Raw genomic sequence first — 24,513 nt, 5'->3', positions numbered from 1 at the left:
GCATTGAAACATGTAAAATATCATGTATGAAACAAGATGCCAGTCCAGGTTCGATGCATGATACTGGATGCTTGGGGCTAGTGCACTGGAACGACCCAGAGGGATGGTATGGGGAGGGAGGAGGGAGGAGGGTTCAGGATGGGGAACACATGTATAACTGTGGTGGATTCATTTTGATATTTGGCAAAACTAATACAATTATGTAAAGTTTAAAAATAAAATAAAATTTAAAAATAAATGAATAAATAAAATGGTACAAATGAAGCTGTTTACAAAACAGAAATAAATTCACAGATGTAGAAAACAAACTTAAGGTTACCAGGGTATAAGGGGGACTGAGGTGAAGTGAAAGTCGCTCAGTCATGTCCGACTCTTTGTGACTCCATGGACTGCACTGGGGTGTAGTCAAACCGAAGTCTCCTGCATTGCAAGTGACTCTTTACCAGCTGAACCACAAGGGAAGATAAATTGGGAGACTGAGACTGACAAATACATACTACTATATATAAAATAGGGATTCTCAGGTGGTGCTAGTGGTAAAGAACCTGCCTGCCAATGCAGAGGATGTAAGAGATGAAAGTTCGATCTCTGAGTTGGGAAGATCTCCTGGAGAAGGGAATAGCAACCCACTCCCGTATTCTTGCCTGGTGAATCCCATGGATAGAGGAACCTGATGGGCTACAGTCCATATGGTTGCAAAAAGTCAGACACAACTGAAATGACTTAGCATGCATGTACACACATATATAAAATAGATAACTAGTAAGAACCTACTGTAGAGCACAGGGAACTCTATTCAATACTTGTGATGATCTATATGGGAAAAGAATCTAAAAAAAGAGTAGATATATGTATATGTATAACTGATTCACTTTGTTGTACAGCAGAAACTAACATAACATTGTAAATCACTATACTCCAATAAAAATTAATTAATAAAAAGTCAGTTGTATCTATTCTGGGGAGCAGGAACCGATCTTTCAGCTCCAGTTAAGCCTTCAGACATTGCAGCCCCTGTTGATATCCTGGTGGTGACCACACAAGAGATGGGCCGGAACCACCCAGATTCCTGATCCACAGAACCTGTGGGATTATAAATGTTTGTTTTTCAAGTCATTGCATGCATGCTTAGTTGCTTCAGTCATGTCCGATTTCTTTGTGACCCTATGGACTCTAGCCCACCAGGATCCTCTGTTAGGGTTCATTTGTTATGCAGCAGTAGATAACTAATACAGGTAGGTATTGTTCTATTTTATAGATGAGGAAAGTATGGCATTCATTCACCCCTCCAACAACTACATATTGAGTGTCTACTATATGCCAAGCACTGTCTAACCTCTGGGACCTAACAGACAACAAGGAATACAGAGCTCCCCTCCTCACCTAGCATAGGACACATGCAGGTTAAGTAATGTGGTCTCAAGTCACAGTGAAATGACACAACCAGGATTCAGCTTCAATCTACCTGCCTCTAATTCTGTGACCCCAACACCCAGGGCTTTCCTCACCCCACAAATTAATTTCTTGGGGGCTGATGACCTCATCTCCCACTGCCCACCCCCCTGGAGTAGTCTAGAGAGAGACATCCTGGTGGAGGTGCAGATCTATGCGGGGTGCAACTGGTGAAGAGGGCAGGTGGTGTGCCCTCCCTTGCCCCCTACTCTCAGAGATCTGCTGGGTGCTGGCAAGTCAGGCACTTAGGCCCCAGAAGAAACTCTGGGAAGGGGAGGAGAGTGGCAAGAATGTCCCCAGGGTGGAGCACTCAGGGAATAAAACCAACCAATAACTATAATGTCCCTTCTCGGCAATCAACTTACTAGGATCATTTTTTTACATGGGGGCAAGGTAGTTTTTGGATAGGCTCCCACACCTTTTAAAGATCATTTAAAATACTCATTGTTCATGGCCAACAAGAGATGACGCCTGCTCTCAGGGTCCACCCATCTGTTTCAATCTCTCTGGCTCAGAGGTGAGGCTCATAATCTTTTCTTCTAGAACAACACAGTCCCCACCTCTTCACCCCATCACCAGCATCTGAACTAAATCTCAGTTCTTCAGAGGTGTCTGCTTGTGTGTGAGAGTGGGGTAGGACCCACACCTGTCTGGGTGAGTTTAAGTTTCACTGGACTCCTGATCTGCTGTGTGTGAGGACTGCCATGCTCTCAGGAAGCCCAAACTAGCCTGATACCAGTCAGGGTTCTTGACCTTCCCCAATCAATAGAAATTGATAAGAAGCCAGACAAGAAATGCAGGCAAGGCTTTACTGGTTTTTGCTGCAGCAGGGGGAAGCAAAAACAGGTAACAGTTTCCCTTGCTCAGTTCCCAAAGTGAGGAGAGCTGGTTCCTTATATAGGGTAAGGTAGGGGTACATTTAAAGAGCTTCTTGACCAGGGTGAAAGAGGAGAGTGAAAAAAGCTGGCTTGAAAATCAACATTCAGAAAACTAAGATCATGGCATCCGGTCCCATGACTTCATGGCAAATAGAAGAGGAAAAAGTAGAAGCAGTGAGGTTTTATTTTCTCAGGCTCTAAAATCACTGCAGACGGTGATTATGGCCATTAAATTAAAAGACGCTTGCTCCTTAGAAGGAAAGCTATGACAAACCTAGAAAGTGAAAGTGAAGGTGTTAGTCCCTCAGTCGTGTCCAACTCTTTGCAATCCCATGGGCTATAGCCCACCAGGCTCCTCTGTCCATGGGATTCTCCAAGCAAGAATACTGGAGTGGGTAGCCATTTCCTTCTCCAGGGGATCTTCCCAACCCAGAGATCGAACCCAGGTCTTCTTCATTGCAGGAGATTCTTTAGGACAAACATAGACAGCGTATTAAAAAGCAGAGACATCACTTCACCCACAAAGGTTGCTATAATCAAAGCTCTGATTTTTCCCAGTAGTCATGTTCTAATGTGAGAGTTGGACCATAAAGAATGCTGGGCACTGAAGAATTGGTACTTTTGAATTGCGGTACTGGAGAAGATTTTCGAGAGTCCCTTGGACTGCAAGGAGATCAAACCAGTCAATCCTAAAGGAAATCCATCCTAAATATTCATTGGCAGGACTGATGCTGAAGCTGAAGCTCCAATACTTTGGCCACCTGATGTGAAAAGCCAGCTCACTGGAAAAGAACCTGATGCTGGGAAAGATTAAAGGCAAAAGGAGAAGGGAGGGGCAGAGGATGAGATGGTTAGATAGCATCACTGACTCAATGCACATGAATGAGAGCAAACTCCAGGAGACAGTGGTAGACAGAGGAGCCTGGCATGCTGTGGTCCACAGGCTCACAAAAAGCTGGATACGACTTAACAGCTGAACAACAACGACAGGGATGTGTCTAAGGGTGGGGCTGGAGGGGTGGCTTAGGTGGTTTGCCTACCTCCTTGGTGATGTGTGCAGGGGGCATGCACAGCACCCTGCTTTTGCTCCCAACACCCTATTTTTGCTTCCAGCTCTTCAGAAGTAGCAGTTGAAATTTTTTTTGTTCATTTTGTATCTTGTTGTCCATAACTTGCCCCCAACTGCTTGGCCACACAGTTATTTTTAGTCCCTTACAATTTGTTTGTATTTTGTTGCTCCAGGAGACATTTGTCCAGGTGCAACCACTGCAGCAAAGGGTCCCAGGTCCCAGCCTGTCTCAAGCCCACCTGGAAAAGCCCTGAGCCCACCTGAAGAGAGAGAAATGCTTAGCCCCTGTTGCTAAGACAGCTCAGCTGCTGTCGGCCTTAAAAACAACAAACAAGAATGAAGTGGACTTTTAAAAATCATCCATTTTCCACCCTCTTGTTTAAACAGAGAAAAAACTGAGGCCCAGAGAGGAGAAGCCAGGGTCCAGGACACAGAGCCAGTTTCCTGCCTCTGTTCCCTGCTTACCTCCTATGCTCAGACACACACACCGGGAGCCTTGAGAGCCCCGTGAACTAGTTAACATTGACTGAGCACATCCTGGGGCCCTGTGACTATGGGAAGCATCTCACTTATGGGAAGAGAAAGTGAGCAGAGCCCGGCTCTGCAGGGCAGGTGAAGGGTGGGAGGAGTTCAGATTTCATTCCTAGTATATCATCTTCCCCGCCCCTTCCCTCGTTCATTTCCTCACATCTCTCTCTAATGGGCCCCAATTATACCCCACCCGTTTTTAAATAATTCAACTTGTTTCAGTAAAGAGCCATCAGCTTTGATGTTGTACACACATTTTTAAGTCTGTGAAGGCAAGAAAAGTGAGGAACAAAGCAAGCCTCTCTGATCATCTCTTTCTTTTCCTCCTTCTCCTGCCCATCCTCTCCTCTACTGTCCCAGCAGAGTATACCTCCCACCCTGCAGCGGGAAGCCAGGGTTCTGAGCAGAAGCTGTGCTCCACCACCGGCCAGGCTCCTGGCTGTCAGCACCCATGGCCAGCGGGATTGTTGCAAACTCTGTCACTCTAACGGCTGATAAAGACCCACAAACCACTCGCCTGCAGCCTGGGCTCCTGGTCCTGATAAGTTGGGCCTGTCAGCACTGCGTCCACACCTTCTCCTGGCTCAGCCTCCCGAGGCCCATCCCTGCTCTGGGCTTCCTGTTGCCTGTTTACAGCCAAGCCCTGGCCACCGTGCCTAGGCCAGGCCACAATCACCTTGAGATGACCCTAGGGAGCCAGGCTTGCAGCAATAGATTGGGAAGGACAATTTGCTCTGGATATGGAGGGGGTCCAACTGTGATGGACACTTTCTGCCCCGAGTACTGTTCAGGCCCCTATTTCCAGACTGGGCCATGTGGGATTCTGACTGTCTAAGGCAGTTCAGCACCCTCCTAGCCCTTCCTAGGGCAGCCAGCTAGACCAAGGCTATGATCTTAACCCCGGGAAGACTTAACCACAGCTTCCCTGGTGGCTCAGCTGGTAAAGAATCCACCTGCAATGCAGAAGAACTGGGTTCGATTCCTGGGTTGGGATTATCCCCTGGAGAAGGGAACAGCTACCCACTCCAGCATTCTGGCCTGGAGAATTCCACGGACCGTATAGTCCATGAGGCTGAGTCCAAGAGTTGGACATGACTGAGTGACTTTCACACACACTCAAGGCGGTACTGGTAGTCGTAACTACGGAAGGGGCACCATCTGCTTCGAGTGGGCAGAGGCCAGGGATGCTGCAAAGCACAGGACAGCCCTATGACAAAGGATTATCTGGCCCCAGGCTTCCCTGGTGGCTCAGTGGTAAAGAATCCACCCTGTGATGCAGGAGACATGGGTTTGATTCCTGATCCGGGAAGATCCCACATGCTGCGAAGCAACTAAGCCCATGTGCCACAACTATTAAGCCTGCGCTCTAGAGCCTGGGAGCTGCAACTACTGAGCCCATGTGCCACATCTACTGAAGCCCAGATGCCTAGAGCCTTTGTTCAGCAGCAAGAGAAGCCACCACAATGAGAAACCATCACATTGCAATTAGAGAGTAGCCCCTGCTCGCTGCAACTAGAGAAAAGCCTGAGCAGCAAGAAAGACCTAGCACAGCCAAAAAAAGAGAATTACCTGGCCCCAAATGCCAACAGTGTCGAGACTGAGAAACCCTGAGCTGGACACCATAGGGGGCAAAGCCTGGAAGTGGGGTCTGCAAATGCCTCACCCAGAGATGCAGAAGCCAAGCCCAGGCACTGTCTGGGAGCCAGGCAGAGCCCTATCCTCATGTACCAAATGATTTGGGACAAGTTAGACTAAGGCAGCATCTTCCCAAGACTGGCCCCACCAGGTCCTGTCGTTCCCTCAGCCATCATATTCAGGTACATCCTGACCTTGCAGCCTCTTATCTGAGCTCATCCTAGGAAGGACATAGGAAATAATAGCAGCTGTTTTCCTGAGCTCCAACTATGACTGGGCACTGGGCCAGGAATTTTACTTCCTCTAATGTTTCTACAAGGGGCTTCCCTGGTGGCTCAACTGGTAAAGAATCTACCTGCAATGCAGGAGAACTGGGTCCGATCCCTGGGTCAGGAAGATCCCCTGAAGAAGGAAATGACTACCCACTCCAGTTTCTACACAGCAACTCCAGGAGGGAGGGGTTATTGCCAACCCCTTATAACAGACAAGGAAACTGAGGCTCAGAGCTGTTACCTGATTTACCCGAGGTCACTATTATGGCCATATTGAAGCCCCAAACCCTAGTGCTTGAGAGTTACCTTATTTGGAGGTAAGGTCTCTGTGGGTGCATGCTAGTCACTTCAGTCATGTCTGACTCTTTGCTACCCCCATGGACTGTAGCCCGCCAGAATCCTCTGTCCATGGGATTCTCCAGGCAAGAATACTAGAGGGGGTTGCCATTTCCTCCTCCAGGGGATCTTCCCGACCCAGAGATCAGACATGAGTGTCTTATGTCTCCTGCATTGGCAGGTGGGTTCTCTACCACTAGCCCCACCTGGGGAAACCCAGAGTCTCTGTAGAGGTGAACAGATGTAAATAAGGTCTTTGGGGTAGATCCTGACCCCATAAGATTGACCTCCTCATAGAAGGGGGAAATTTGGACAGAAATGCGCACACACACAGACCTAAAGGCAGAGATCGGGGTGATGCACCTACAAGTCGAGGAATGCTAAGATTGCCAGGAAACCACCACCAGCCAGGGCGACACAAGATTCCCTCACAAGCTGCTGACACTGTGATCTTGGGCTTCTGGCCTCCAAGACTGTGAGACAAGAAACTTCTGTTGCTTCAGCTACCCAGTTTGTGGTGTTTTGTACAATAGCCCTCAGGGGACTAATACAGTCGCACAGGTGCTAGGGGTGGGCCCCTGGTGGAGCTCTGAACTGTCCAACTAAAGGCAGCCTCTGACCACGTTTCTATTATTCCTTCTGGGCCAGGTGCCCTAGCACCCAGCAGGTCCTTTAAAGCAAGACTTTGGCTGACAAAGGTCCATCTAGTCAAGGCTATGGTTTTTCCAATGGTCATGCATGGGTGTGAAAGTTGCACCATAAAGAAGACTGCATGCCAAAGATTTGATGCTTTTGAACTGTGGTGCTGGAGAAGACTCTTGAGAGTCCCTTAAGACCCTCCTTGGGGTCTTGTCCCTCCTTGGGACAAGGAGATCAAACCAGTCAATCCTAAAGGAAATCAATATTCCCTGAATATTCATTGGAAGGACTGATGCTCCACCTACTTATTGGAAAAGACCCTGATGCTGGGAAAGATTGAAGGAAAAACAAGAAGGGGGCGACAGAGGATGAAATAGTTAAATAGCATCACTGACTCAATGGACATGAATTTGAACAAACTCCAGAAGATAGTGGAGGACAGAGGAGCCTGGAGTGCTACAGTCATGGAGTTGCAAACAGTTGGACATGACTTAGCGACTGAATAACAACAACAAATTCTGATTATTACTGTGGTATGATTCTGTCTTATGGTCCCAGGAAGATGGAGGGTCAGGCTATTGACAATGATTAGATATCATCTCTGGGCCCCCGTGCCCTGTTTCCCAGAACCCCAACATGCTTCTCAGAGGTGGGAACAAGAGGACATTGGAGATTCACCATCGGGGTGCTGGGGCCCGCCCGGCAGACTTTCCTTCACACGGTTCCCTGAGGAAGTCACGTGGTTGATCACACGCAGAGCATCAAGTGCTATCAGCAGCTCTGCCACGTTCCAGGGATTCTTCAGCCCCGTGTGGGACCCAGGGGAGTGTGCAGTCTGATGAGAGCCTGGGCTGCCATCACACAGGATGGCTTTGCACCCCACCCACCTCCCGTGCAGAATAACCTACCCCCATGTGGGCACATCATTCTCAAATCCTACATCCCAGCAAATGCCCTTGCCAGGCCCAGGGCTGCTCCCTCCAGAAACTGCTGCCAGATGGAGCATGTTTGCCTCCTAGTAGGAGGGCAGGGCAGCTCAGGATGGTCACCTCTAAGACATCCTCCCCGGCCTCCTGCTTCTGGGAGACAGATCAGGTCCTCCTCCATCCCTGGGACTCAGTAAAGATCTGTCAACACCCACCATGATCCTAACACTGTTGTAAAGGAGGCCCCAAATGTCCCTGATTTCAGGGAATTTGTAATCAAGAAAGAGAATGACCAGTTCATTTCTTGTGGTATTTTACTTTGCTATGTTATCAAATGTGATGGCCAGATCTCACGAGTTTTCTGGCCAAAATCCAGAAATAAGTGATAGAAAAATAACCAAGGAGGGACTTCCCTAGTAGTCCAGTGGTTAAGAATCTGCTTTGCCATGCAAGGGATGTGGGTTTGATCACTGGTTAGGGAACTAAGATCCCACATGCCGCAAAGCAACTACACCCGAATGTGGAAACTACATAGAACACACACGCACTCTGGAGACCGGGTGCCGCAGCTAGAGAGTCGGTGTGCTGCAATAGATGAGTAAACATTGAGACAAAAAGAAAAACAACCAAGAACTCCCTATGCCATAAAATCAAAACTAGAAACACAGGCGGCGGGGAGGGACTGGATTGGGTGAGGGGTGGCACGTGACCAGCCTTTTGTTTTCTTTAAGTTTATTGTTTGAGAAAAAGTAACACATGCTCACTGTAATAAATAAGAAAATTGGGATAACTAGTGGGAACCTACTGTATAGCACAAGGAGCCCAGCCTGGCACTGTGTGCTGACCTAGAGGGGTAGGATGGTGGGGGTACGAGGGAGGGGACATATGTATGCCTATGGCTGATTCATTTTATTGTATGGAAGAAGTAAATGTGTATGTGTGTTAGTTACTCATCTGTGTCTGACTCTTTGCGACCCTATGAACTGCAGCCCGCCAGACTCCTCTGTCCGTAGGATTCTCCAGGCAAGAATACTGGAATGGGTTGCTATGCCCTCCTCCAGAGGATCTTTCTGACCCAGGAATTGAATCCATGCCTCTTACATCTACCTGCATTGGCTGGTGGGTTCTTTACCACTAGCGCCACCTGAGAAGCCCAAATTATCAAGCTAGTCAATTAGTAAATTAAATTACTGGGCTTCCCAGGTGGCACTAGTGGTAAAGAACCCGCCTGCCCATGCAGGAGATGTAAGAGATGCAAGTTCCATCCTGAGCTGGGAAGATCCCCTGGAGGAGAGCATGGCAATCCACTCCAGCATTCTTGCCTAGAGAATCCCATGGACAAAGGAGTCTGGTGGGCTACAGTCCATAGAGTCACAAACAGTCACACATGACTGCAGTGACTTAGCACTTATAGACCTAATGGCATAATCATGCAACATAAAGTCCAAACCAGGACGCTTTTGAGCATGAAACTTGGTGGATTTAAACCAGATGGTGAACGCTGACTCGACAGCCTGGACACCCACGTCTTAGAAGGAGTCATGAGAGGGGACCAGCTAAAGCCGAGTTGGACATAGATCAACAACTGAACACATCTTTCTGAGTGTTTCGTGTATTTCCAAGCAGGTGATGGGAGGCCTGGGGCCGGGAGACACCTCAGTCCAGGCTCTGAGCTCCCCCAAGCTCTGAGCCATCAGCCTTCACATCTGAGCGACTCCTGGAGTTTAGAGAGGACCAAGTTCCCAGGCTGTGGGGAAGACTCAAGCACCCCTCTCAAGGTTGTCTCCTAGTTTTGCTTTGAAAATTCCAGCAGGACCCTGAGCAGTGATTCAAGCTCCATCTGCTTGTTTGCTCTGGTCTTAGAGATTCTCCAGAAATCCAAGCTATATAGCAAGGACAGGGCTAGGAAGGCCAGGTGGGCTGGCCGGTAGGAGACGAGCCACCCCTGTGAGTGAGCCCAGCAGAAGCTGCGCGCTACCCCACTCCAATTGCACCCTCCCCCACATTCCCTTTCGGCCTCCCTCGTGGCCTCCATCCTCCTTTACCCAAGTGGCCAGTCTGCAGAGGGATATAACCAGTTCCCCCAACTTCCAGGATCCTGCTGTCCAAGAGTGACCAGGGCACTGCCCTCTCAGGTTCCACGTCAGCTTGACTACAGGTGTTTCGAGCACCTATTCTGCGTCGGACGCTGGAATCACAGCAGCAGCAGCAGCAGCGGTACTATAGCCCAGTCTACCCGGGCTTCCATCCCCGTGGGCCACAGGCAATGGTTTGTGATGAATGTTAGCAAAGGAGAGAGGGTCACAGAGAGAAAGGAGTCTTGAGCTAGTGTTGGGCTTTTCTGAGAAAGTAACGTTGAAATGGAATGCTTGAGGCTCAGCGGGGCAAGGAGGAGAGATGAGCCGGTAGCAGGCCCCATGGAAGGAACTCAGGGAGTTGGGGAATGGGAAAGAGGCTGTGAGGTTGGGTATGGGGTGAGAGGTAGGTGGGGCTGGACCCTGTGGGCCTTCTAGACTGTATGCCAAGAAATGTCTGTGTGTGCTCTGTTGCTCAGTCTGACTCTTTGAGACCCCACAGACTGTAGCCCACCAGGCTCTGCTGTCCAAGGGATTTTCCAGGCAAGAATACTGGAGTGGGTTCCTCCTCCAAGGGATCGCATCTCTTGTGTCTCCTGCATTGGCAGGCAGATTCTTTACTGTTACGCCACCTGGGATAGGGCAAGAACCATGAGCAATTGTTAAAGGAATTCAGACAGATGTTGAGATAGGATCTAATCTTCCACCTTCCCCGCCCTAGAAAACAGCTTGGGACAAGAGCAAATGCAGGTGACAAAGTCCTGTATCCCAGGCCAGGGCACTGGGGAGGGGGTGAGAGGAACCAAGAGCCTGAGGCCCACTAGAACCCATCCCTGGCTTGCTTAGCAGCCACATCACTTAGGGTTGGAGCTAAGCCTCAGGACCGAGGGAGGAGACAAGGAAAGAAAGCTCAGAATATGGGCTTCCCTGACCTGCAAGCCCAGGCCCTGCGTTGGCTCATACTCCCAGTCCAGGCCTGGGAGCCCCAGCTTCAAGATGGTCACTTCTGAGCACCCCCCCAGTACGCTCCCCTCAACACACACCCCCAGGATGGAGCAGAAAGAACGCACTGGAGGCAAAGGGACAGTCAAACAAGGAAAAATGCAGCCAGATGGCGCCGGGACTGGGCGGTTTTGCCCCCTCGCCTTCCCGCGCGTGCGCTGGGTGCAGACAGGAAGCAGTTGGAACCAGCTCCAGAATTTTGCAGGCGGGGTGGGTGGGGGAGAGATGCCCGTGACCACCAGCCGTCGGGCGGTGCCGTTGGTCCCGCGGACTGACCTCACTGCCCAGGCCCGCGGAGCCCCTCCTGGGGTCACATTCCGCGCTGGAGAGCCCCTCTCCAAGGCCTTGGATGGCGCCAATATCTTTTTAGGAACCAAGGGTCTAATTTTAGTGTCCCGGCCTTCGACACCTTCCTGAAATAGCTCCCTGTTTTCCCTCCCGGCCCTGCCCCTTCCTTGGAGAAGGTGAACCCCCTGCATCCCCGTGATCGGGCCTGGTGAGCACGGGCCCACAGCCTTGTATGGGTCTCGGTAGAGGGACTCGTGTCTCTGTGGTCTGTTCCTGGTGACCCGACCCAGAGGGCTCTACTGGGGAGGGCAGCTCAGCGCCCACCAGGCCAGGGGTCCCACAGAGCTCACTCCTGCCCTCTCCCTGTCCACTGGCCATGCTCAGGCATGTCACAGGCCTATGGGGCCCAAGTTCAGGTCCCCAGCCCACTGGAAATCAAGCCTGCTGAGCCTCAGCCTCTGCCTGTAGTAACAGTGGGTCAGCAGACACCTTGACCCAGCGGAGCTTCTGTTTATCATTCCGTATGTTCTGTGCCATCCTTGTATCAATAACACTTAGTAGTAGTATTTTCTGAGCACTTACTATGGTGTCACGGAGAAGGCAATGGCACCCCACTCCAGTACTCTTGCTTGGAAAATCCCATGGATGGAGGAGCCTGTTAGGCTGCAATCCGTGGGGTCGCTAAGAGTCGGACACGACTGAGCAACTTCACTTTCACTTTTCACTTTCATGCATTGGAGAAGGAAATGGCAACCCACTCCAGTGTTCTTACCTGGAGAATCCCAGGGACGGGGGAGCCTGGTGGGCTGCTGTCTATGCGGTAGCACAGAGTCGGACACGACTGAAATGACTTAGCATAGCATAGCACAGCATAGCATACTATGGTGTCAAGTGCTTCTCATGCATGATGTCATTTAATCCTCTCAACCACCCTATGAGGTAGGTACTGTTACTGTCCCCAAGGTATGGAGCCACCAAGTGGGGGGGGCACCTGAGATTGGAACTCAGGAGATATGACCTCCAGCCCCCTGCTTCATTGTTCACATGACATCTCCACCCAAACACCTCCTTGGACCCTCACAACAGCCCTGTCTCCCCTGCCTTTGTCCCAGGCCCTTTCCTAGAGTACTCCATTCAGATTCTTCTAGGCTTCCTAAGCAAGCCAGAGAGGTCATCTTGCCTGTGAGAAGTCACACAGCACACTAGTGGTGGATGAAGATTCAACCCCCAGATTCTAAGAATAACAGGGCATTTCCCGAAGGAAGCTGCAGCTCCACTAAGAGCTACAGATGTGTCAGCCGCATCCGGACAAACAAGGTGGTCCCGGTAATCGCTGGGTGTGTGCATCTGGGCTGGGATGTTTTCACCAGCAGCCCGCTCCCTAACAGGCCCATGTGCTCATTTGCAGAAATGCTTCCTAAAGGGGCCACCAGCAGGCTGAATGATGGGTGGCCAGGAAGCATGATTCAGCAGGCAACCAGGGCACGCCCCTGGGGACCTATCATCCTGCTAGGAAGTGGACACATCAAAGGAGAAAAGCCAGAGTGGCCTTCCCAGGCCTCCTCTTGCTGCAGTCAGAGCCCAAACCCCACACCCATGGGTGTCTGTGAGTGGCAGCAGCTCCCTCCTGGGTGTCTGAGGCCCAGCTCCCTCCACGGGCTCCCGCCTGCCTGCTGACCAGGCTCAGCAGTGACCAGGGTGGGGTGGAGGAAAGCAGCAGTGCAGTGAGTCAGGCAGGACGAGCTGCTCCCACGCAGGAGAGCACGCCAGGGCCTTGGGAAGTGGGAAGAACCTTCAAACCCCACACCATCCGGCTTTATTCAAGCAGCCTTTGACTGTCAGAATAGGAAATGCAATTATTGTCTGAGTGGATAAAGAGTCGCCCTTCTGAAACCAACAACTTTCCTTACATGCTGCCATCTCCAGAATCAGGGCTTGGGGCCTGGCAGGTGGACACACACGCAGGAGGCAATGGAAGAAGGGGGCGGTAGCTCACGTGCCAGACTTTGAAATGGCCAGAGGGACTAATGATCAAACACTTCTAAGTGGGTGATGTAAGGAGTGTACGTAGCAAGCCAGGTGACAAACAGGACCTGACCTTTGAGCTAGGTGCTGAGGATGTAACAGGGCATGTGGAGGACTGTGGGGACCTTGTCTGAAGGAGAAGCTCAGTGCGCCTGAGTGCCATCTTGGGGGCGAACACCTCTATCATCCTGATGCAAAGAGCCAACTCATTGGAAAAGACCCTGATGCTGGGAAAGATTGAGGACAAGACGAGAAGAGGGTGACAGAGGATGAGATGGTTGGATGGCATCACCAATTCAATGGACATGAACTTGGGCAAACCCTGGGAGATGGTAAGGGACAGGAAACCCTGGCACGTGGCAGTCCATGGGGTCACGAAGAGTGAGACGTGACTTGGTGACTGAGCAACAACAACAACAAGCTCTATTGTCAGGTGCAGAAGTAAATTCAAAGTCTTCTGAAAAATCTGATTTTTTAAAATCTTGGCCAACATAATACCAGTAAATTGTTTTATATTTATTATATTATTAATAAATAGTATAGATAAAGTATTATTATATTTTATTTATTTTAATTGGAGGATAATTGCTTTACAATGTTGTGTTAGTATACATATATATATTCCCCTCCCTCCTGAGTCTCCATCCTGACAACCCCTCTAGCTTGTCACAGAGCACTAAGCTGAGCTCCCTGTGTTATACAGCAGTTTCCCAGTAGCTATGTATTCTACACTTGGTAGTGTATAAATTATTATTACATTTATTTTACTATATTATTAATATTTATTTGTAATGATCCCCTGAAGGTGTTAGTTGCTCAGTCATGTCCCACTCTTTTCGACCCCATGGACTATAGCCCATCAGGCTCCTCTGTCCACAGGACTTTCCAGGCAAGAATACTGGCTTGGGTTGCCATGCCCTTCTCCCGGGGAGCTTCCCAACCCAGGGATCAAACCTGAGTCTCCGGTATTGCAGGCAGATTCTTTACCATCTAAGCCACCAGGGAAGCCCATTAGTAATGATAAGAAATTATTATTGTCATTACCATTATTACCACTGAGAGTTTCTAACAACAGGTGTCTGCAGCCCTGGAGAGGGCTGGGGAGACAGCCTTTGCTGTGAAATTATGCTTTTCTTGTTTACAAAGTACATTGTCTGGTGTAATTGTCACCCCAAGCCTGGGAGCAGCCTGGAAACATCTGTTGTGCCCACCTGACAGATTAGGGAAACCAAGACCCAAGAGACTGTAGCACTTTACAAGGGTCACACAGCAGTGGCAAAGTAGACACTCAGGTCTCTGATTCCCGGAGGGTGAAGTCTGTGTACTAACGGAAGGTAGGGGGGCTGCCCATAGAAATGGGGGCCACTGCCTGCACTTTTGCACCAGCTGAGCTGACCCCACCCGGTTACCTGAACTCCCGGCTCCCTGCTCTCAGCACCCCAAGTAAAGCTAAGGGTGGAGATAAGGTGGCCGAGGTGCTGATGAGCCATGTGACACGCAGATTTTTGCAGCTCCAAAGCCAGCCCCCACCCTCCCTGTCTGGCCAGAGGAATGCAGACGAGAAGGTCAGGTGATGGACAGGGCGTCCATGATGGGCAGATTCCAGTGTCAATCCCAGGGGCTCCGGGCTGAGACCTGCCTCACTTTCGAGGCCACCTCCCCACTTGTGCATTTCCTGTGTCTGACCAGCCCTGGCTCCTTGCCCTCCAAAGGGTCCTGGGGCTCGCCTGCCTCTTGGGGTCCCACAGCTCTGAGGTCCCAGATGTCTCCCACTGGACTCATCTGTCCTCTATAGCAGGAGCAGAAAGCTTGCTGTGAATCCTGCCTTCGAGACCAGATGGCATTACTGATGTCCGAAAAGAGACCCCAGAGAAGCTACTTGGAATCCCACTCAACCCATCGATGCAGGAGACTCCAGCCTCAGAACACCCAGGACATAGATATTCCTCTGAAACACCTGTCTAGCAGTTTCCCTGGTTCTCTGCCCATCCTCCCTAGCGTAATCACTCACTGCTGTTCCCCAGGTGGGCAAACGTCTATCCCAAGTGGATGGAACTCTGGCCCTGGACATTCTGCTGCTCCTGCTCAGAAGCAAGCCCCAAGCCCCACGGTTTACCAGTGGGCCAAACACAGCCTTTTCAAGGGAGTGGAACTGAACCCCCATCTCTAGGACTGTTGTTTTTTCAGAAATCCCTCATCTTTGACATGTTTTAACTTCATATATTACCACTATGATGTTTGCCTTAAAACATCAAGGGTTTTTTTTCTAGAAAGCAATGATTTCTTAAGTAGAGTTTTTCCCTCCAACTTGCTGTGAGAGAAGCAAGAGTTATTGAATGGGACTTCCCTGGTGGTCCAGGGGTTAGATTCTGTGTTTCCACCACAGGAGTCACAGGTTCAATCCCTGGTCTAGGAACTAAGATCCTGCATGCTGCATGGCCAAAAAAAAAAAAAAAAGGTATGGAAGAGTTATTGGAAAATCAGGGTGATGCACCCAGGTCTCCCAAAGTGGGGACAGACATGAGTATGGCCAGAAGTGGGCTTGAGGAAGCAGTTTCTGGGACTTTCCTTGCTTGGCGCCTCTGTTCTATCTTACCAGGAGCTCAATTCTATCCTTGCTCAGGGAACAGCATACAGTAGCAAGAAATATAGGCCCCATGCTGGGCTCTGGCTGCTCAAGGGCCACCAACACGAGGCCTGGGAATGGAGAGAGAACCAGCTGACCACTTATTAGGATTTGGTGCTTTTGCATCCTGACCCATTTAATCCTGCCACTAACCTGAGCATTACCTCCATTCTGGGCTTCCCAGGCAGTGCTAGTGGTTAAGAACCTGCCTGTCAATGCAGGAGATGTAAGAGACGTGGGTTCAATCTCTGGGTTGGGAAGATGCCCTGAAGGAGGGCATGGCAACCCACTCCAGTATTCTTGCCTGGAGAATCCCATGGACAGAGGAGTCTGGCTGGCTATGGTCCACAGGGTCACAGAGAGTCGGACACGACTGAAGCGACTTAGCACGTACACACCCCCATTTTACTGGTGAGAAAACTGAGGCTCAGAAAGATGAAGCAAGTTGCCCACAGTCACACAGCCCATAAAATCAGAACTGGGATTTGAACTGAGGTCTATGTAACTACAAGGTCCCTGCCCTTTCAAGGCACCAGGCATGACTCTCAGGGGAGACAGAGTGAGATTGGTTTTGACTACTGCAAAGCTGATCCCTGACCAGAAGAGATGGGGCCTCCTGAACTGTCTAGGAACTCCCACAAAAGAACTAAGATCTATCTAGTTTTATATTTATTTTATTTTATTAATTTATTGGCTGTGTTGCGGTACATGGGATCTTTTAATCGTGGCATGTGGGAACTTGTTTCCTGACCAGGGATCAAACCTGGGCCTCCTGCACTGGGGACATGGAGTCTTAGCCATTGGACCACCAGGGAAGTCCCTAAAATCTCTTGTGAGTTTCTCTAGTCCGCCGGCCTTGGACAGAGCCACTGCCCTGTGTTCCTACCATCTGGCCGGCCTGCTCCTTCCCAAAGTGAGGACCAAATGAGCAGGTGAACAGAGAGCCTTCAGCGCCACCTGCTGGAGACACAGTAGCAGCATCTCTAGCGGACCCTGCATCCCCAGAACACGTCAGCCCTGGCCACTGAGGAAACTGGGGTTGGGGAGGTAGGTATGATGAGCAGCAGGGAGCAGGGCAAGACGGCTTCTCAGGAGATTAGTCCTATACTTGATCCTATAAATAGGTGTGGGTTCCTCCTGCCAGAAACTTAGCTGCATCTGGCGCTCAAAATACACCTGACCTTGCAAGTACAGATGGATGGATGGAGGCATGTCAGCTGCTGAGGGCCAAGCTAGAAGGAAGGCTAGATAATTGCTGTATCATGGAAACAAGGCAATTTTAGGCAATTTTCTGCACAATGCCCTGGCTGTTTAAGTCCAAAAAAATGATTAGAGAGGCCAGCTGGAGACTCATGTCAACTCTATTTCTGATCAGCCTGAAATTTTCACAACAGTCATGACTATTAATGAGCCTGTGGCCGCTGCCACTATAAACCTTCCCTATCTTTCTTCTCCCAGCCTGAGTGTCCACAGCATCCACTGAACGGGGGGCTGGAGTGATTGGCCCCAGGAACCCGGGAGAAGCAAGCAGCTCAGCCCCAGGGAGCGGAGGGAAGAGATCCAGGCTGTTTCCCACAGCTAACATCTCTCAAGTGTGTCCTTTGTGTCAAATCATGCGCCTACACACTACACGCCAGGTCTCATTGACTTTGATTGTGACCAATGAAGAAGGGAGGTTCATACCCAGAGGTAGCCACGCTAGTCTCTGTCTAGACGGAGGTCCCCATGACCCAGTCCTGCTGATCACTTTCTGTTGTTCAAGCCACAAAGGAGGAAGCATGATGGAGTGGTCAGGAGGCAGCCTCTGGAGCCAGACTGCCAGTCCTGGTCCTCACCGACCAGCACTGTGATCTTGACCAGTTACTTGACTTCTCTGAGCCCCACATTCTCTGCCTGTGATATAGAGGTTGTAACAGCACCTACCCAGGTCTCTTTATTCCCTAGCTGGCACAGCAGGTGTCAGTTCTGACTGGTGACTCTGCCATATAGTTGTTACATTGTTTTTTTATTAATTATTATTTATTTATTGACTGTACCGGGTCTTCACTGCTGCACAGGCTTTCTCTAGTTGTGGTGAGCAGGGGCTCCTCTGGAGTTGTGGTGTGCAGACTTCTCATTGCAGTGGCTTCTCTTGTTGAAAAGCAAGGGCTCTAGGTGTGCAGGATGCAGTAGTTATATTACAAATCCCAGGGTCTAAAACACAGGCCTAGTATCTGTGGCTCATGGGCTTAGTTGCTCCATGGCCTGTGGTATCTTCCTGGGCCAGGGACCAAACCTGTGTCTCCTGCATTGGCAGGCCGATTCTGTACCACTGAGCCACCAGGGAAGCCCTTCATCCCACATTGATGTGTTAGTTTTATTAGCATTGAGACTGCTAAATAATTCCTAATTTCCCTTTTGAGTTCTTCTTTGGACCATGGGTTATTTAGAAGGATATTGTTTAATTATCAGATATTTAGGGCTTTTCTAGACTTCAAATTTAATTCTCTTGGGGTCAGACAACGTATTCTCTAAGATTTTAGTGTTCTTCCTTTAATTCTGTCAGTTTTGCTTCATTGTACTTTGAAAGTCTATTATTAAATAATCATTTAGGATTGTTATGCCTTCCTAATAAATTGACACTTTTATCGTTATGAAATATCTCACTTATCTCTGATAACATTCCATGCCCTAAAATATACATTGCTTCATATTACTATAATCATACAAACTTTATAATAAATGCATAATCTTGCATCCTTTTAGTTTCAACTATTTGTGTCCTTTTATTTTAAATGTATTACTTACAGACTTCCCTGGTGGCTCAAGATGGTAAAGCGTCTGTCTACAATGCAGGAGACCCGGGTTTGATCCCTGGGTCGGGAAGATCTCCTGGAGAAGGAAATGGCAATCCACTCCAGTACTATTGCCTGGAAAATCCCATAGACAGAGGAGCCTGGTAGGCTACAGTCCATGGGGTCGCTAAGAGTCAGACACGACTGAGTGACTTCACTTTCACTTACAGCAGCAACAAGCTGAGTCCTATTGTCTTCATCCTATTGGATAACCTCTGGCCTTTCCTTGGAAGATTTCATTCATTTAAATTTAATGTGATCACTGATATGGTTGGGTTTAAGTATAGCATCTTACTATTTGTTTTCTATTTAGTCTACTTCTTCTTTGTTACTCTTTCCTTGACTTATTTTAGGCTAATTGAATAATTTCATATTCCATTTTATTTCTTTTACTAGTTTTTTTTAGCTATACCTTTTTATATTGCTCTAGTGAATCTATTATGCATTATTGATTTTCCAGAGTGTACCTAGAATTAATATTTTAGTACTTCAGGTAAAAGGTAAATACTTTAAAACAGTATAATTCCATTTAACCTCTTCACTTGTGCTCTCAGTTTTATATATTTCACTTCTAAATATGTTACAAACTCCCCAAAACAAAATCACTAGTTTTGTTTTAAACAATTGCCTTTTAAACAAATTAAGGTCATAAAAGATAGTTTTATGTTTGGCCCTATGTTTACATTTTCTGGTGCATTCTTCCATGAACATCAGTGTCCAAGTTATTCCTTTCAGTTTGAAGTACTTCCTTTAGCGTACCTTGTTATGCAGTTCTGCTGGAGAAATATTTTTCTCAACTCTCTTCTTGTGTGTCTGAAATAGTCTTTATTTCACCCCCTGAGTTGAAGGATATCTTAGCTGGATACAGAATTTTGCAGTCACAACTGTTTTTCTTTCAACATTCTAAAGTGTCTTCTAGGCTCTGTTTTTTTTTTTTTTTAATCTGATAAGCCCCCAGTTATCTCCAAAATGACTTTTTATCATTAGCTAGTTCAGATCACGGAGAAGGCAATGGCAATCCACTCCAGTACTCTTGCCTGGAAAATCCCATGGACAGAGGAGCCTGGTAGGCTGTGGTCCATGGGGTCGCAAAGAGTCAGACATGACTGAGCGACTTCACTTTCTCTTTTCACTTTCATACAGTGGAGAAGGAAATGGCAACCCACTTCAGTGTTCTTGCCTGGAGAATCCCAGGGATGGGGGAGCCTGGTGGGCTGCCATCTATGGGGTCGCACAGAGTCAGACACGACTGAAGCGACTTAGCAGCAGCAGCAGCAGCAGCAGTTCAAATTAAGATCCAAAAAGGACCCTCATATTGCATTTTGTCATTATGGGGTTTTTTTTGTCCCTTTTAATCTGAACAGCTTTGCTTCCCAACACTCTGTGTGTATGTGTGTGTGTGTGTGTGTGTGTAACTTTTGAAGGACTGGATCAGTTGTCCTAAGGAATGTCCTCATCATGAATTTGTCTGAATTTTTCCCTCGTGGTAGGTATTTCTCCCTCCAAATTTAATTTTTTCCTGTATCCTCTAAGCTTCTTGTAGACTGGACCTCAGATCTGTAAGATTCTGGACCTGACTAGATTCAAGTTTGTCATTTTTATATTTTATATTGTCTGACGTTAAATATATTGAACAACCTCTCTCCATCTGCCTCATAAGGTTGGGAGGGGATTAAAGGATCATAAAGCATTTCTCAGCACCTGGCTTAGAGCAAGTACACATAAATGCTGGCTAATGTCATTATTATCATTCAGTTAGTTACACCACTGACTATGCTGCTGGCAGCCCACTGATTACCTGCTGACTGCAGATGTGTCTGGTCTTACTTTTTAGTTTTGAATTAATTCTCAATTTTTTTAAGTGCTGGAAATTCTAAATCAAATTCTAAATTTATAGCTTCTCTTGGAAAATGAGAAATAGCAACACTGGGTCCCTCTTTCTTCACAGCCTTGATCAGTTCAGTTCAGTTCAGTTCAGTCACTCAGTCGTGTCCAACTCTTTGCGACCCCATGAACCACAGCACACCAGGCCTCCCTGTCCATCACCAACTCCTGGAGTCCACCCAAACCCATGTCCATTGTGTTGGTGATGCCGTCCAACCATCTCATCCTCTGTCGTCCCCTTCTCCTCCTGCCCTCAATCTTTCTCAGCATCAGGGTGTTTTCAAATGAGTCAGCTCTTCGCATCAGGTGGCCAAAGTATTGGAGTTTCAGCTTCAGCATCAGTCCTTCCAATGAACACCCAGGACTGATCTCTTTTACGGCGGACTGGTTGGATCTCCTTGCAGTCCAAGGGACTCTCAAGAGTCTTCTCCAACACCACAGTTCAAAAGCATCAATTCTTCAACACTCAGCTTTCTTTATAGTCCAACTCTCACATCCATACATGACCACTGGAAAAACCATAGCCTTGACTAGACAGACCTTTGTTGGCAAAGTAATGTCTCTCCTTTTTAATATGCTCTCTAGGTTGGTCATAACTTTCCTTTCAAGGAACAAGTGTCTTTTAATTTCATGGCTGCAATCACCATCCACAGTGATTTTGGAGTCCAGAAAAATAAAGTCGGCCACTGTTTCCACTGTTTCCCCATCTATTTCCCATGAAGTGATGGGACCGGATGCCATGATCTTAGTTTTCTGAATGTTGAGCTTTAAGCCAATTTTTTCATTCTCTTCTTTCACTTTCATCAAGAGGTTCTTTAGTTCTTCTTCACTTTCTGCCATAAGGGTGGTGTCATCTGCATATCTGAAGTTACTGATATTTCTCCCGACAATCTCGATTCCAGCTTGTGCTTCCTCCAGCCCAGCGTTTCTCATGATGTACTCTGCATATAAGTTAAATAAGCAGGATGACAATATACAGCCTTGACATACTCCTTTTCCTATTTGGAACCAGTCTGCTGTTCTATGTCCAGTTCTAACTGTTGCCTCCTGACCTATATACAGGTTTCTCAAGAGGCAGGTCAGGTGGTCTGGTATTCCCATCTCTTTCAGAATTGTCCACAGTTTATTGTGATCCACACAGTCAAAGGCTTTGGCATAGTCAATAAAGCAGAAATAGATGTTTTTCTGGAACTCTATTGCTTTTTCAATAATCCAGCGGATGTTGGCAATTTGATCTCTGGTTCCTTTACCTTTTCTAAAACCAGCTTGACCATCTGGAAGTTCACGGTTCACATATTGCTGAAGCCTGGCTTGGAGAATTTTGAGCATTACTTTACTAGCATGTGAGATGAGTGCAATTGTGCGGTAGTTTGAGCCTTCTTTGGCATTGCTTTTCTTTGGGATTGGAATGAAAACTGACCTTTTCCAGTCCTGTGGCCACTGCTGAGTTTTCCAACTTTGCTGACATATTGAGTGCAGCACTTTCACAGCATCTGGACCTAAACTGTGAGTGTGACTCTTAGAGGGGGCCCATTTACCCCAGGTGACATTCATTGCCTCTGAGTCTATGAGGGCTTGTATTTCCTGGTCCAGGCTCATCCCGTGTCTTGTCTGAAGAGCTGGGACCATTTCTGAGGTCCTTCTCCTGTTGTTTCAGTACTCTAATCTACAGGAAGGCTGTGTCTGCCACTGCTGAGAGAAGTTCCATTTCAATTCAGCCAATGATCATTGAGTCCTTTAACCAAGCAATTAAAATAATTAAAAGCCATTCTCAGCAACCATATTATCAATATTCCAGGGCTTTCCAAAGGTTATTATCAAGGGCCAAGTGAAATAACCCCTGGGGGAAAAATCTGACTCTATCAGTAAAGTATTTCATCTCATGCTAAAAAAACGGACAAAATTACCAGTTGACCAAAGGTGGGAAAATAGGAAGGACTTGCTATTATTCGTAGAATTTATTCTTTGTATAAAATAAGACCAAGATAGAAGTGGCATCAGCATCATGATGGAGTGAGATGGACTCTTTGTCTCTCCCCTTCAATGTGCAACAAGTAAAACATTCACAGCTAAACAGAGATGTCTCTGCCCAACTCACCTGAGATTTCCACACATTTGTACATCTAACAGGGATGGACTGGAGCACACAGAGGAGGTGGAACTAGGGGAATGGTAGAGATGGCACCTGCCATCCCAGACTCCCAGTTGGGACGGCTGAATGTGCAGCCCCAGAGAATCCAGCAGCAGCAGGGCAGGTGGTATACACAACTCCAGCCTCCTGACCCTATATGGCAACTCCCATGGCATCCCTCCAGCTGTAGAGACATCCACGACTCTGGTCCCCTGCCCCTAGAGGTGAAGCCTAAACCTGACTATATGACAAGCTATGTGTGTGTGTTAGTCACTCAGTCATGTCTGACTCTTTGCGACCTCGGACTCCTTTGTCCATGGAATTCTCCAGGCAAGAATACTGCCATTTCCGTCTCCAGAGGATCTTCCTGACCCAGGGATCAAACCCAGGTCTCCTCCATTACAGGCAGATCTTGTATTGCAGGCAGATGTTGAGCCACCAGGGAAGCCCTAGACATATGCATGACAAGGTATATGTACCCACAATCTGGGTTCCCCCCATCCTTCCCCTTTCAAATGCAGTGAAGCCTGACTCAATGCCCACCATCCCGTGTCCCAGACAGTGATGCCAGTGACACCAGCAGCAGCAAGGCACCAGTAACCTCTAGAGGCACAAGCAGTGATAATGATAGTGCTGGATACAGAGGCAGTGGAGGATGGAAAGTGCTGACTCCCAAATATAACCTGAGGGAGTGAAGTGAGTGAAAGTCGCTCAGTCGGGCCTGACTCTTTGCGACCCCATGGACTATACAGTCCATGGAATTCTCCAGGTCAGAATACTGAAGTGGGTAGCCTTTCCCTTCTCTAGGCGATCTTCCCAACCCAGGGATCGAACCCAGGTCTCCCGCATTGCGGACAGATTCTTTACCAGCAGAGCCACCAGGGAAGCCATAGGGAGAGAAGCTAACAAAACTAAAAAATAAAATAGTGCTATAGCGCCACCTGCTGCTGCTGCTGCTGCTAAGTCACTTCAGTCGTGTCCGACTCTGTGCGACCCCATAGACTGCAGCCCACCAGGCTCCCCCATCCCTGGGATTCTCCAAGCAAGAACACTGGAGTGGGTTGCCATTTCCTTCTCCAGTGTATGAAAGTGAAAAGAGAAAGTGAAGTCGCTCAGTCATGTCTGACTTCTTAGCGACCGCATGGACTGCAGCCTACCAGGCTCCTCTGTCCATGGGATTTTCCAGGCAAGAATACTGGAGAGCGTTGCCATTGCCTTCTCCGATAGCGCCACCTACTGTAAAACAAAAGAAAGAAAGCAAGTGAAGTTGCTCAGTCGTGCCGACTCTTTGCAATCCCGTGGACTGTAGCCTACCAGGCTCCTCCATCCATGGGATTCTCCAGGCAAAAATACTGGAGTGGGTCGCCATTTCCTTCTCCAGTAAAACAAAAGAAAGCCCTCTAATTTCTAATCTGTTCAATTGTTAGAATGATATTTTTAAAAAAGCTTTATGGGAGTTCCTTGGCAGTCCAGTGGTTAAGACTCTGAATTTCCACTGCAGGTGAGAAGTTCAATCCCTGATTGGGGCGACCTACTCCAGTATTCTTGCCTGGAGAATCCCATGGATGGAGGAGCCTGGTAGGCTGCAGTCCATGGGGTCGCTAAGAGTCAGACATGACTGAGCGACTTCACTTTCACTTTTCACTTTCATGTGAAAAGACTCTGAATTTAAGACTCTGAATTTCCACTGCAGGTGAGAAGTTCAATCCCTGATTGGGGAACTAAAATCCCACAAGTCGTGTGGTGCGGCCAAAAATGAAAAAAGAAAAGAGAGAGAGATTGAAATGCTGTAAAAGAACCAAACAGAAATATTGGAGTTGAAGAGCTCAATAAACGAGATAAAGAATGCATTAGAAAGCATTGGAGATGAAGAAAGCGTTGGAAAGCATTTTAAATAGAGCAGACCATATGGA

This window comes from Bos indicus, chromosome 16 (assembly GCF_029378745.1).
Source record: "Bos indicus isolate NIAB-ARS_2022 breed Sahiwal x Tharparkar chromosome 16, NIAB-ARS_B.indTharparkar_mat_pri_1.0, whole genome shotgun sequence".
NCBI lineage: Eukaryota > Metazoa > Chordata > Mammalia > Artiodactyla > Bovidae > Bos > Bos indicus.
Note: the sequence above shows the minus strand (reverse complement) of the source record.